Source organism: Passer domesticus, chromosome 9 (genome assembly GCF_036417665.1).
Source record: "Passer domesticus isolate bPasDom1 chromosome 9, bPasDom1.hap1, whole genome shotgun sequence".
Classification (NCBI taxonomy): Eukaryota; Metazoa; Chordata; class Aves; order Passeriformes; family Passeridae; genus Passer; species Passer domesticus.
Genome location: NC_087482.1, coordinates 11,549,352 through 11,560,329, shown reverse-complemented (window position 1 = coordinate 11,560,329; position 10,978 = coordinate 11,549,352). Strand labels below are relative to the sequence as shown.

The window sequence follows — 10,978 nt, the reverse complement described above, 5'->3', positions numbered from 1 at the left end:
GTCTAGGCTACCTGCATTCCCTGGTCTTCTCCTGGTGTTATGAGTAAAACAGTTATCTGTAGCTATGATATTTTATTAAAAATCCTTTCCTGGGATTTTTCCCCTCATGAGGAGCTGAGGGCCTCAGGAAAGAAATGGAAACAATAACTGTCTGCTGCTGTGGAATGCAACAGGTGCATCTTCCATTGGTCCATGTGGATTGTTTTCACTTGATGACCAATCACAGCCAACTGTGTTGAGCCTGTGAGCGGCCCAAAACCTCCATTTCAACAGCAGCCCCGGCCTGGCTTCTGCCTGCCCACACCGTGGGCATCCACAGCTCCTCCTGGGCATGGAGCTCAGTCAGTGCTGGTGCTGGGTGGGCTTTGCTGCTGCTGCCACCTGGACACTGATGTATTCTAATGCCATCCTCAAGAGCTACTGAAACCAGGAGGGGCATTGTTTCTTCCTCATCTCCTGTTAATGGGCCCATCAATGTCTTGCCACATGACTCAGAGATAACTCCCTCCCAGAGCCATTTCTGTTTCATGGCTAATCAAGGACCCACAGCATGAGGCAGAATGATATCAGCCCACTGTGAGATGCTCTGCCCATGGGGGAGGAGCTAAGCATCCCCAGCTGGATATAATCTGGGTTTTGGGACACAACAAGCAGTCTTTCCACTGGATTCCCAGAGGAACCGCCGCCCTTACCCACTGCTTTTCCAGAGGATGAGAGCTACCAGATTGTTTCTACAGGATCACCACTTCCACAAGGCCATTTCAGCTGGACTGCTACCACCACCCTAACTAGCAGGGTGTCAGCAGGCTGTATTCTGAGCCTGTCAGTGGTTTTTCTTTTGTATTATTGCATGTATTTTGGGGTTTTTTTCCCTTTTCCTAATAAATTGTATTTCTAACTTGGAGTCTCTCACTGGTTTTGCTTTCAAACCACAACACAGATCCTTCTCTTTATTTCAACAGAGGAATGGGCCATTGCCTACTCTGCAAGCGGGGGGGGGGGGGGAGGGTGGGGTGTCACCTTCAGTGCTGCTTAGAGGGCAAGGCCAGGGGGCTCAGGGGCAGAGGAAGGGATGTGTTGGTCTCAGGAGGGGCTGGAAGGTGCTGGGCTGGTCCTGGGGTCTCTAGAGGAACTCGAGTTGGCTGGGATGGGACAGATGGAGAGAAAAAAGGGATGAAGGCAGCTTGGGGAGGCCCATGGGGAGAGCAGGTGGCAGTGGGATCTACGGGGCAATAAGAGGCTTCCTCGTAGACGGTTGTTCTGGGGTCCTCTTCACAGAAGACTTGAGAGGGCTGTCCAGGCCGTTCCTGCTGCTGGAGGAGCTGCTCACGCTGTCTGGTGTGAGGTGCAGCCACCGTCTTCCAACTCCTGTCCCGAACTGCCCCTGTGGAGAGAGGAGGTGGCTGAGGCCCCAGCTGCCAGTGGCACACAGGGACCCTCGTGCACAGCAGGGCCCAGAGCTGGCAAGGCTCCCCAGCACGGCTGGAGCTGCTGGCACAGCTGGGCCCAGCTGGACAGCTGCCCCTCAAGGCCCCGGCCAGCAGGGCACGGCTCTGGGCAGGGTCCCTGGCCAGGAGCAGGCCCCAGAGCGCCTCTGCCTTTCAAGGGCAACCTCGGCCCTGCTCTTTCTCCTCCCCACCTGCCTCTGCCTCTGCCCCGTGCCCCTGGAGCTGCTCTTGGCCAGGCAGCCTCAGTGGGAGCCAGCACTGGCTGCAGCCCCAGCGGGGCCCCCAGGACAAGGCCCAGCAATTGAGAGGCCAGTGGAAGCACTGGGCAGCAGCAGAAGCCTCAGCAGAGTTATTTGGACAATCATGGACTGGCCACAACTCCACTGCAGTCTCAATAGGAATGTTCCCTGTCCACGTTAGACTTTCAAAAGAAGCTGTTGGAGGGGGAGAGCAACAAAACACTCACTGTTTTCTGTTCCAGGAATACCCGATTCCAAAGCAGCACAACATGAAAACAAGCTCCAAACAAAGCACGCCGGCCAGTAACCCTAGCCAGCAGCCTGTTCCCTGACAGAAATCCCTTCCAAGGCCATCCTGGGCATTGGGAACAGGTCTTGTGGTGCCGGCTGCATCTGTGGGAGCGATGGGGAGCGTGAGCCCGTGCTGTGCTGCACTGCTGAGCTGGCAGCATGGTGAATACGGGCAGGACGTTCTCTGTTTCCCCCAGAGCTGGGGCCTGCAGGCACCTTGCCGGCCCTTGGCACAGGCTGTGCCAGCCAACAAAGCCCAGCAGGCCGGGAGGAGAGCCCGGGGGCAGCGCAGCTGCTTGGGCAGTGGCTGCTGCCAGGGACACGGGCCAAAGCCATCCCTGAGCAGCCACTGCCAGCCCTGGCCCTCCCTGCCCCGTGACAGCTCCCCCAGCCCCAGGGGACAGGCTCAGGCCCTGTCAGGACCCAGCGCAGCCCCTGCCCAGTCGGGAGCCAGGGCTGGCTCTGGCCCTGGGCTGGCGGCAGGGCTCCCGCTCGGGGCTGCTCCTGTGCCTTGGGCCTCTGGGCACTCAGGGCCAGCTCCGCAGCAGCTGCAGCGCCAGGGACGTTGCTGCACCAGTCGCGTTTCCCCGGGGCTCTGAACCAGCTCCAGAGGCCTGGAAGCCGAGGCGCCTCCAGCTTTGGCTGCTGCCGGGCCGGGCAAGGGCAGGCCCTGGGGGAAGAGCTGCTGCCACACAGCCCCGGCCAGGGCTGAGCCTGGCACAGCAATTACCTGCTGTGCCTGTGCCCGTGTCTGGCATCGCCTTCCTTTCTGCTGCAGGGGCTTCCAATGAGCCACTGCTTCTCCCTGGGTGCTCCTCCTTCTGCACAGCCTTTTGGTCCATCACTTGAAAAAGGAAAAAAGGGACAACTGGATCAAATGGAAATATTCCCCACTGGGGATGTGTCATCTTCATGAGGCAATGCTTGTCAAAGTCACAGGTAAAGATCAGGAAAAATCCCAGGTAATTGGGGCTGGGCCAGTGCACTCCCTTGAGAAAACAGCTGCACCTCCTGATCTTCTCAGAGACTGGGAAATGGCAGGGGATCTCAGGCCCACAGTACAGTTGGGGCACCCTATCAGCTAATGCCAAATTCCATCCTGCAGAGGCTGGGCAGAAGCTGCAGCCAGGCCTGGTTGGGAAACAGCCCTGCAGGGCGTGAAAGCAGCAGCGGGGCAGCGAGGCTGCCATGGATCCCTTCCCACTGTGCCGGGCACGGCATGTCCAGATGTGCAGCCAAAGCCCCTGGCTACTGAGTCCCAGGGGAAGCATGAGGGAAATGCACCCACCTTGTCCTCCGGGTGCTTCCTTCTGTGTTTGTGTCAGGAATTCATCTGCCTCATGAGACATTTTGGCTGCAGTATCTTGGGTCTTTCCTTTTGGAGGACCTTAAGAGAAAGTAGTTCCATTTCCCAGGAATGCATCCCACAAAATCAGGGCTCAGCCTGTGGGGTCAGCAGGGACACACTACTCACCCCTGCCATGGGAGCTGGGTTGGGGCCAAGCATCCAGCCCTGGAGCTGGAGAAGTCCTCCCTGCAGACACACCTGTAACTCAACAGCCACAGAAGCTTCTGCCATCTCTGCTGATCTGCACGGGCACCACTGAGCCGCAGGAGTGGTGAGGGGATCGTGCAGGGCGCGGGCACACACGTGCATGGTTCTGTGCTGGCACCTGCAGCGCTGCCTCCCTGGCCCAGCTTTGGGCTCTGAGCTAGCAGCTCTCCCAGGGGAAAGGCCTTGACCTACCCTCAGCATCTCCCAGAGGCTCAGTCTTGGATGTGGGGCCTTCACCGGCAGGTTCAGCTGCAAAGAAAGGCAGGACAGAAGAGCTCCTGTGGCACTGCAGGAGATCCTCAGGCTGCCCACAAGGCTCAGCCCCGGGGCACAGCCCTGGGCCCGGCCCCTTCCCTCTCTTCTCTTCTCTTCTGTGTGACTGCACAGAGCACACGGAAGGACACACTGGCATTGCACACGGGAGGAAGATTGAAAGCTAAATGCTCCTTCCTCCCAATGACAGCGATCCTGTGGGATCCCTCAGGGCTCCAGAAGGGAGCAGGGCAAGATTTTCAGAATCCTTCAGCCCTTAAATAATGTTAAGGGAAATGGCTTATGAGTGAGCTCTTGTCACATTGACACTGATTATTCTGTCAAGAAAGGCACACGGAGGAATAGCCTCCAGCATCCTCCAGGAATTTCAAGCCATTTTCCAGCAGGGCTTCAAAAAAATCCAAGTCATGATTCCAGTCTAGAAGGGAGCAGAGATCAGAATGATCTCAGTGGCATTCTGGGATCCCCTTCTGCCACAGAGAACTGGGCACTGCCAGGGGGTCGGCTAAGGCCGTGGGAGCCAGATGCGAATTGACATGCCCATAGTTGCACAGGGGCCTGGGGAGCTCTGGGCTGGCTCCTGGTCACTCTCCACACTCTTTCCCTGCCCTCAGCAACATCCCTGGGAGGGGTGGCTGGAGTAGCCCAGGGCCCCGGGGCTCTCTCCCTCACACACAGAGGAAATCCTCCCTAAAGCACGGGGGAAAACTGCAGCAGGCAGTGACACAGGTATCCATCCCTCCCTCCCTCTGTCCCTCCTGCCCTCCTTCTGTGGGGAAACCCCCCAGATCCCAAGGGCAAACAGCCAGGCCCTCTCAGGACACACTGGAGCCTTGCTCTCCCCCTCTGTCCTTTCCCCACCGTGGGCACCCCGTGCAGTCACTGCCAGGTTTCAGGACATGTCTCCCATGGAGGGACCCCAGCAGGACTGCTCAGTACCCGAGTGCCCTGAGCCTGCTCGGGATAATTCCCCTGGGCTGTGCCGCTCTAGTCCAGGCTGTGCCCGCACTGCCAAGCAGCAGAGAGGGCAGCTCAAGCCTCAGCAGGGCTCAGGCCCAGCGGCACAGCAATTACCTCCTGTGCCTGTGCCTGGCATGGCCTCTCTTCCTGCAGCAGAGGCTGGCACAGAACCACTGCTTCCTCCGGGAAATGCTTCCTTCTGCACAGGCTCAAAATCCACTTCTGGAGAAAGGAAAAGGCACAGCTGGATCAGGTGGAGTTGTTTCCCATTGGGGAGGTGACATCCTCAGGAGGCAATAATTATCAAAAAAATTTATAAGGATCAGGAAAGGTCCACGGTCTTGGGTCTGGGCCAGAGCACTTCCTCCTCCAAATAGCTGTGTCTCCTGATCTGCTCAGAGACTGGGAAATCGCAGGAGATCTCAGGCCCATGGTGCAGTTTGGGCTGCCTGTCAGCTGATGCCCAATGCCTTCCTACAGAGGCTGGGCAGAAGCTGCAGCCAGGCCAGACTGGGAAACAGCCCTGCAGGGCGTGAAAGCAGCAGCGGGGCAGCGAGGCTGCCATGGATCCCTTCCTGCTGTGCCGGGCACGGCGTGTCCAGATGTGCTGCCAAAGCCCCCGGCTGCTGACTCCCAGGGGAAGCATGCGGGAAATCCCCCCACCTTGTCTTCTCTGCAGCATTTCCTTCAGCATTTGCCACATGATTTCAAATGGGTTCTGGAATTTCTTGTCTGCCATGCCTTTGGTCTCTTTTGGTGGAGGACCTTAAGAGAAAGTAGTTCCATTTCCCAGGAATGGATCCCACAAAAGCAGGGCTCAGCCTGTGGGGTCAGCAGGGACACACTACTCACCCCTGCCATGGGAGCTGGGCTTGGGTGCAGCATCCAAGGTAGGAGCTGGAGAAGTCCTCCCTGGAGACACATCTGTAACACAACAGCCACAGAAGCTTCTGTCACCTGGTTCCTGCCCGCTTGTCTACAATTCTTCCTTGGTGGCACGCTGAGAACATACCTGCAGGAGGCTCCAAGGGCTTCAAAACTTTATTCATCCAAGCTGATGGAGAAGCCTTCCCAGCAACCTCATCTAGAACGGAGCACAGATGAGAACATTTTCCAGGGTGTGCTGGGATCATCTTCTGCCACAGGGAACTGTGCAGTGCCAGGGGGCCGGGTAAGGCCATGGGAGGCAGATGTGAATAGACATGGCCAAAGGTGCACAGGGGCCTGGGGAGCTCTGGGCTGGCTGCTGGCCACTCTCCACACTCTTTCCCTGCCCTCAGCAACATCCCTGGGAGGGGTGGCTGAAGCAGCGCAGGGCCCTGTGGCTCTCTCTTCACATACAAAAGAAATCCTCCCTAAAGCCCAGGGGAAAACTTGAGCAGGCAGTGCCACAGCTATCCCTCCATCCCTCCCTCTGTCCCTCCTGCCCTCCTTCTGCGGCGACAGCTCCCAGATCCCAAGGGCAAACAGCCAGGCCCTCTCAGGACACACTGGAGCCTTGCTCTCCCCCTCTGTCCTTTCCCCACCGTGGGCACCCCGTGCAGTCACTGCCAGGTTTCAGGACATGTCTCCCACAGAGGGACCCCAGCAGGACTGCTCAGTACCCGAGTGCCCTGAGCCTGCTCGGGATAATTCCCCTGGGCTGTGCCGCTCTAGTCCAGGCTGTGCCCGCACTGCCAAGCAGCAGAGAGGGCAGCTCAAGCCTCAGCAGGGCTCAGGCCCAGCGGCACAGCAATTACCTCCTGTGCCTGTGCCTGGCATGGCCTCTCTTCCTGCAGTAGGGGCTGGCACAGAACCACTGCTTCCTCCTGGAAGTGCTTCCTTCTGCACAGGCTCTCCTTTCATTTCTGGAGAATGAAAAAGAGACAGCTGGATCAGATGGAAACATTCCTGACTGGCAATGGGGATGGGGACAATTTCAGGAGGCATCACTTGTGAAAGGAATGGATAAGGATCAGAAAACACCCAGGATTTTGGGACAACCCAAGGCTGCTTCCTTCCCCAAACAGCCCCAACATCTGATCTGCCTGGACACCAGGAAATTGCAGGGGATCTGAGGGTGGGCATGGACTGTGGTGCAATTGGGGCTGTCTGCCAGCTGATGCCAAATGCCTTCCTGCAGAGGCTGGGCAGAAGCTGCAGCCAGGCCAGGTTGAGAAACAGCCCTGCAGGGCGTGAAAGCAGCAGCGGGGCAGCGAGGCTGCCAGGGATCCCTTCCCACTGTGCCGGGCACGGCGTGTCTAGATGTGCAGCCAAAGCCCCCGGCTGCTGAGTCCCAGGGGCAGCATGAGGGAAATGCACCCACCTTGCCTTCTCTGCAGACATTCCTTCAGCATTTGCCACATGACTTCTAATGGGTCCTGGAATTTCTTGCCTGCCATGCCTTTGGTCTCTCCTGTCGTAGGACCTTAATAGAAAGTAGTTCCATTTCCCAGGAATGGATCCCACAAAAGCAGAGCTCAGCTTGTGGGGTCAGCAGGGATACACTGCTCACCCCTGTGATGGGAGCTGGGCTTTTGTGCAGCATCCAAGGTAGGAGTTGGTGAGGTCGTCCCTGCAGACACATCTGTAACAAAACAGCCACAGAAGCTTCTGTCACCTGGTCCTGACCAGTCAGTCAAACATTACGCCTTGGTGGGACAGTGAGAACATACCTGCAGAATGCTCAGAGTGCTTCACAACTTCAGAGCGCCAGGCTAATGGAGAATCCTTCCCAGCATCCCAGTCTGGAAGCAAACCAAGATGAGAACTGTTTCCATTGTGTGCCAGGGCTGGCTCTGGCCCTGGGCTGGCGGCAGGGCTCCCGCTCGGGGCTGCTCCTGTGCCTTGGGCCTCTGGGCACTCAGGGCCAGCTCCGCAGCAGCTGCAGCGCCAGGGACGTTGCTGCACCAGTCCCGTTTCCCCGGGGCTCTAAACGAGCTCCAGAGGCCTGGAAGCCGAGGCGCCTCCAGCTTTGGCTGCTGCCGGGCCGGGCAAGGGCAGGCCCTGGGGGAAGAGCTGCTGCCACACAGCCCCGGCCAGGGCTGAGCCCGGCACAGCAATTACCTGCTGTGCCTGTGCCCGTGTCTGGAATCGCCTTCCTTCCTGCAACAGGGGCTCGCACCGAAGATGGAGTGCTTCCTTCAAGAAATGCCACCTTCCACTGAAGCACTATGTCCATCTCTTGACAAAGGAAGGGAGACAGCTGCATCAGATGGGGCTGTTTCCCACTTGGGCGGTGGCATCAGAGGTAATATTTGTGAAATTTATGGTGCAGGAAAATGGCCAGATTACAGTGGCATGATGAGAGCACTTCCAGCTCCAAACAGACACCCTTTTCCTAATCTGCAGGGCTGGATATAGTGGGGGATCTCAGGGTGTGTTACAGTTTGGGCTGCCTGTCAGCTGATGCCAAACGCCTTCCTACAGAGGCTGGGCAGAAGCTGCAGCCAGGCCAGGCTGGGAAACAGCCCTGCAGGGCGTGAAAGCAGCAGCGGGGCAGCGAGGCTGCCATGGATCCCTTCCCGCTGTGCCGGGCACGGCGTGTCCAGATGTGCAGCCAAAGCCCCCGGCTGCTGAGTCCCAGGGGAAGCATGAGGGAAATGCACCCACCTTCTCTTGTCTGCAGGGGTTCCTTAAGCTCTCGCCTCATGTGTTTGGATGGTTCCAGGGATATCTTATCTGTTGTATCTTGGATTTTCCCTGTTGGAGTACCTTAGAGAAAAATATTTCCATTTCCCTGGAATGGATCCTACAAAAGCAAGGCTCAGCCTGTGGGGTCAGCAGGGACACACTACTCACTCCTGTGATGGGAGCTGGGCTTGAGTGCAACATCCAAGGTAGGAGCTGGAGAAGTCTTCCCTGTAGACACATCTGTAACACAACAGCCACAGAAGCTTCTGTCACCTGGTGCCTGCCCGCTTGTCTACAATTCTTCCTTGGTGGCACGCTGAGAACATACCTGCAGGAGGCTCCAAGGGCTTCAAAACTTTATTCATCCAGGCTGATGGAGACGCCCTCCCAGACACCTCATCTAGAATGGAGCACAGATGAGAACATTTTCCAGGGTGTGCTGGGATCCCCTTCTGCCACAGAGAACTGGGCACTGCCAGGGGGTCGGCTAAGGCCGTGGGAGCCAGATGTGAATAGACATGGCCAAAGGTGCTCAGGGGCCTGGGGAGCTCTGGGCTGTCTCCTCATCACTCTCCACACTCTTTCCCTGCCCTCAGCAACATCCCAGGGAGAGGTGGCTGGAGCAGTGCCGGGCCCCGGGGTTCTCTCCCTCAGACACAGAGGAAATCCTCTCTAAAACCCCGGGGAAAACTGCAGCAGGCAGTGACACAGGTATCCATCCCTCCCTCCCTCTGTCCCTCCTGCCCTCCTTCTGCGGCGACAGCTCCCAGATCCCAAGGGCAAACAGCCAGGCCCTCTCAGGACACACTGGAGCCTTGCTCTCCCCCTCTGTCCTTTCCCCACCGTGGGCACCCAGTGCAGTCACTGCCAGGTTTCAGGACATGTCTCCCCCAGAGGGACCCCAGCAGGACTGCTCAGTACCCGAGTGCCCTGAGCCTGCTCGGGATAATTCCCCTGGGCTGTGCCGCTCTAGTCCAGGCTGTGCCTGCACTGCCAAGCAGCAGAGAGGGCAGCTCAAGCCTCAGCAGGGCTCAGGCCCAGAGGCACAGCAATTACCTCCTGTGCCTGTGCCTGGCATGGCCTCCCTTCCTTCAGCAGAGGCTGGCACGGAACCACTGCTTCCTCCGGGAAATGCTTCCATCTGCACAGGCTCTCCTTTCATTTCTGGAGAATGAAAAAGAGACAGCTGGATCAGATGGAAACATTCCTCATTGGGAATGGGCCATGGATCCCATCCCGCTGTGCCGGGAACCATGCGTTCAGATGTGCAGCCAAAGCCCCCGGCTGCTGAATCCCAGGGGAAGCATGAAGCAAATGCACCCACCTTGTCCTCCCTGCAGCATTTTCTTCAGCACTTGCCTCGTCTGTTTGGATGGTTCCAGGGATATCTTCTTTGTTGTGTCTTGCATCTTCCTCTTTGGAGGAACTTAGAGAAAAATATTTCCATTTCCCAGGAATGCATCCCACAAAAGCAGGGCTCAACTTGTGGGGTCAGCAGGGACACACTACTCACCCCTGCCATGCAAACTGGTCTTGTTGGCAATAACCACCAAAGGACGTATGAATCTCCTCCCTGCAGACACACCTGTAACTCAACAGCCACAGAAGCTTCTGCCATCTCTGCTGATCTGCACGGGCACCACTGAGCCGCAGGAGCGGTGAGGGGATCGTGCAGGGCACGGGCACACACGTGCATGGTTCTGTGCTGGCACCTGCAGCGCTGCCTCCCTGGCCCAGCTTTGGGCTCTGAGCTGGCAGCTCTCCCAGGGGAAAGGCCTTGACCTACCCTCACCATCTCCCAGAGCCTCAGTCCTGGATGTGGGACCTTCACCGGCAGGTTCAGCTGCAAAGAAAGGCAGGACAGAAGAGTTCCTGTGGCACTGCAGGAGATCCTCAGGCTGCCCACAAGGCTCAGCCCCGGGGCACAGCCCTGGGCCCGGCCCCTTCCCTCTCTGCTCTTCTCGGTGACTGCACAGAGCACACAGAAGGACACACTGGCATTGCACACAGGAGGAAGATTGAAAGCTAAATGCTCCTTCCTCCCACTGACAGTGATTCTGTGGGAGCCCTCAGGCCTCCAGAAGGGAGCAGGGCAAGGTTTCCAGATTCTTTCAACCTTAAGATTATGTTAAGGGAACTGGTTAATAAGTGAGCTTTTGTTGAATTGATCCTGATTATTTACTCAGGAAAGGCAGAGTGAAAACTTGCCTCCAGCATCCTCCAGGAACTTCAAACCATGCTTCATGAGGACTTCCTGAAAACCCATGTCATGATTCCAGTCTAGAAGGGAGCAGAGATCAGAACCATTTCCATGGTGTGCTGGGATCCCCTTCTGACTTAGGGAACTGGTCACTGCAGGGGTTGGGTAAGGCTGTGGGAGCCAGAAGCGAATGGAGATGGCCAAAGCTGCACAGGGGCCTGGGGAGCTCTGGCCTGGCTCCTGGTCACTCTCCAACCTCTTTGCAGGCCCTTTGCAACATCTCTGGAGGGGTGGCTGGAGTAGCAGCCCAGGGCCCGTGGGGTCTCTCTCCCTCCCACAGAGGAAACCCTCCCTAAAGCCCTGGGCAAAACCATCCCCAGCGCTTCCCAGGGAGCAGGGA

General features: G+C 57.7%; 1 long non-coding RNA gene across 1 annotated transcript; it reads right to left on the bottom strand.

Annotated features, from left to right (window-relative positions):
- Positions 1–7,414: 7,414 nt before the first annotated feature.
- On the bottom strand, positions 7,415–8,621 carry LOC135307709 (uncharacterized). Its single transcript, XR_010368385.1, has 4 exons — positions 8,547–8,621; positions 8,358–8,459; positions 7,812–7,928; positions 7,415–7,492 (listed from the first exon to the last, which is right to left on the bottom strand). It is a non-coding gene; the product is annotated as an uncharacterized LOC135307709 (long non-coding RNA).
- Between the last annotated feature and the right edge of the window lie 2,357 nt (positions 8,622–10,978).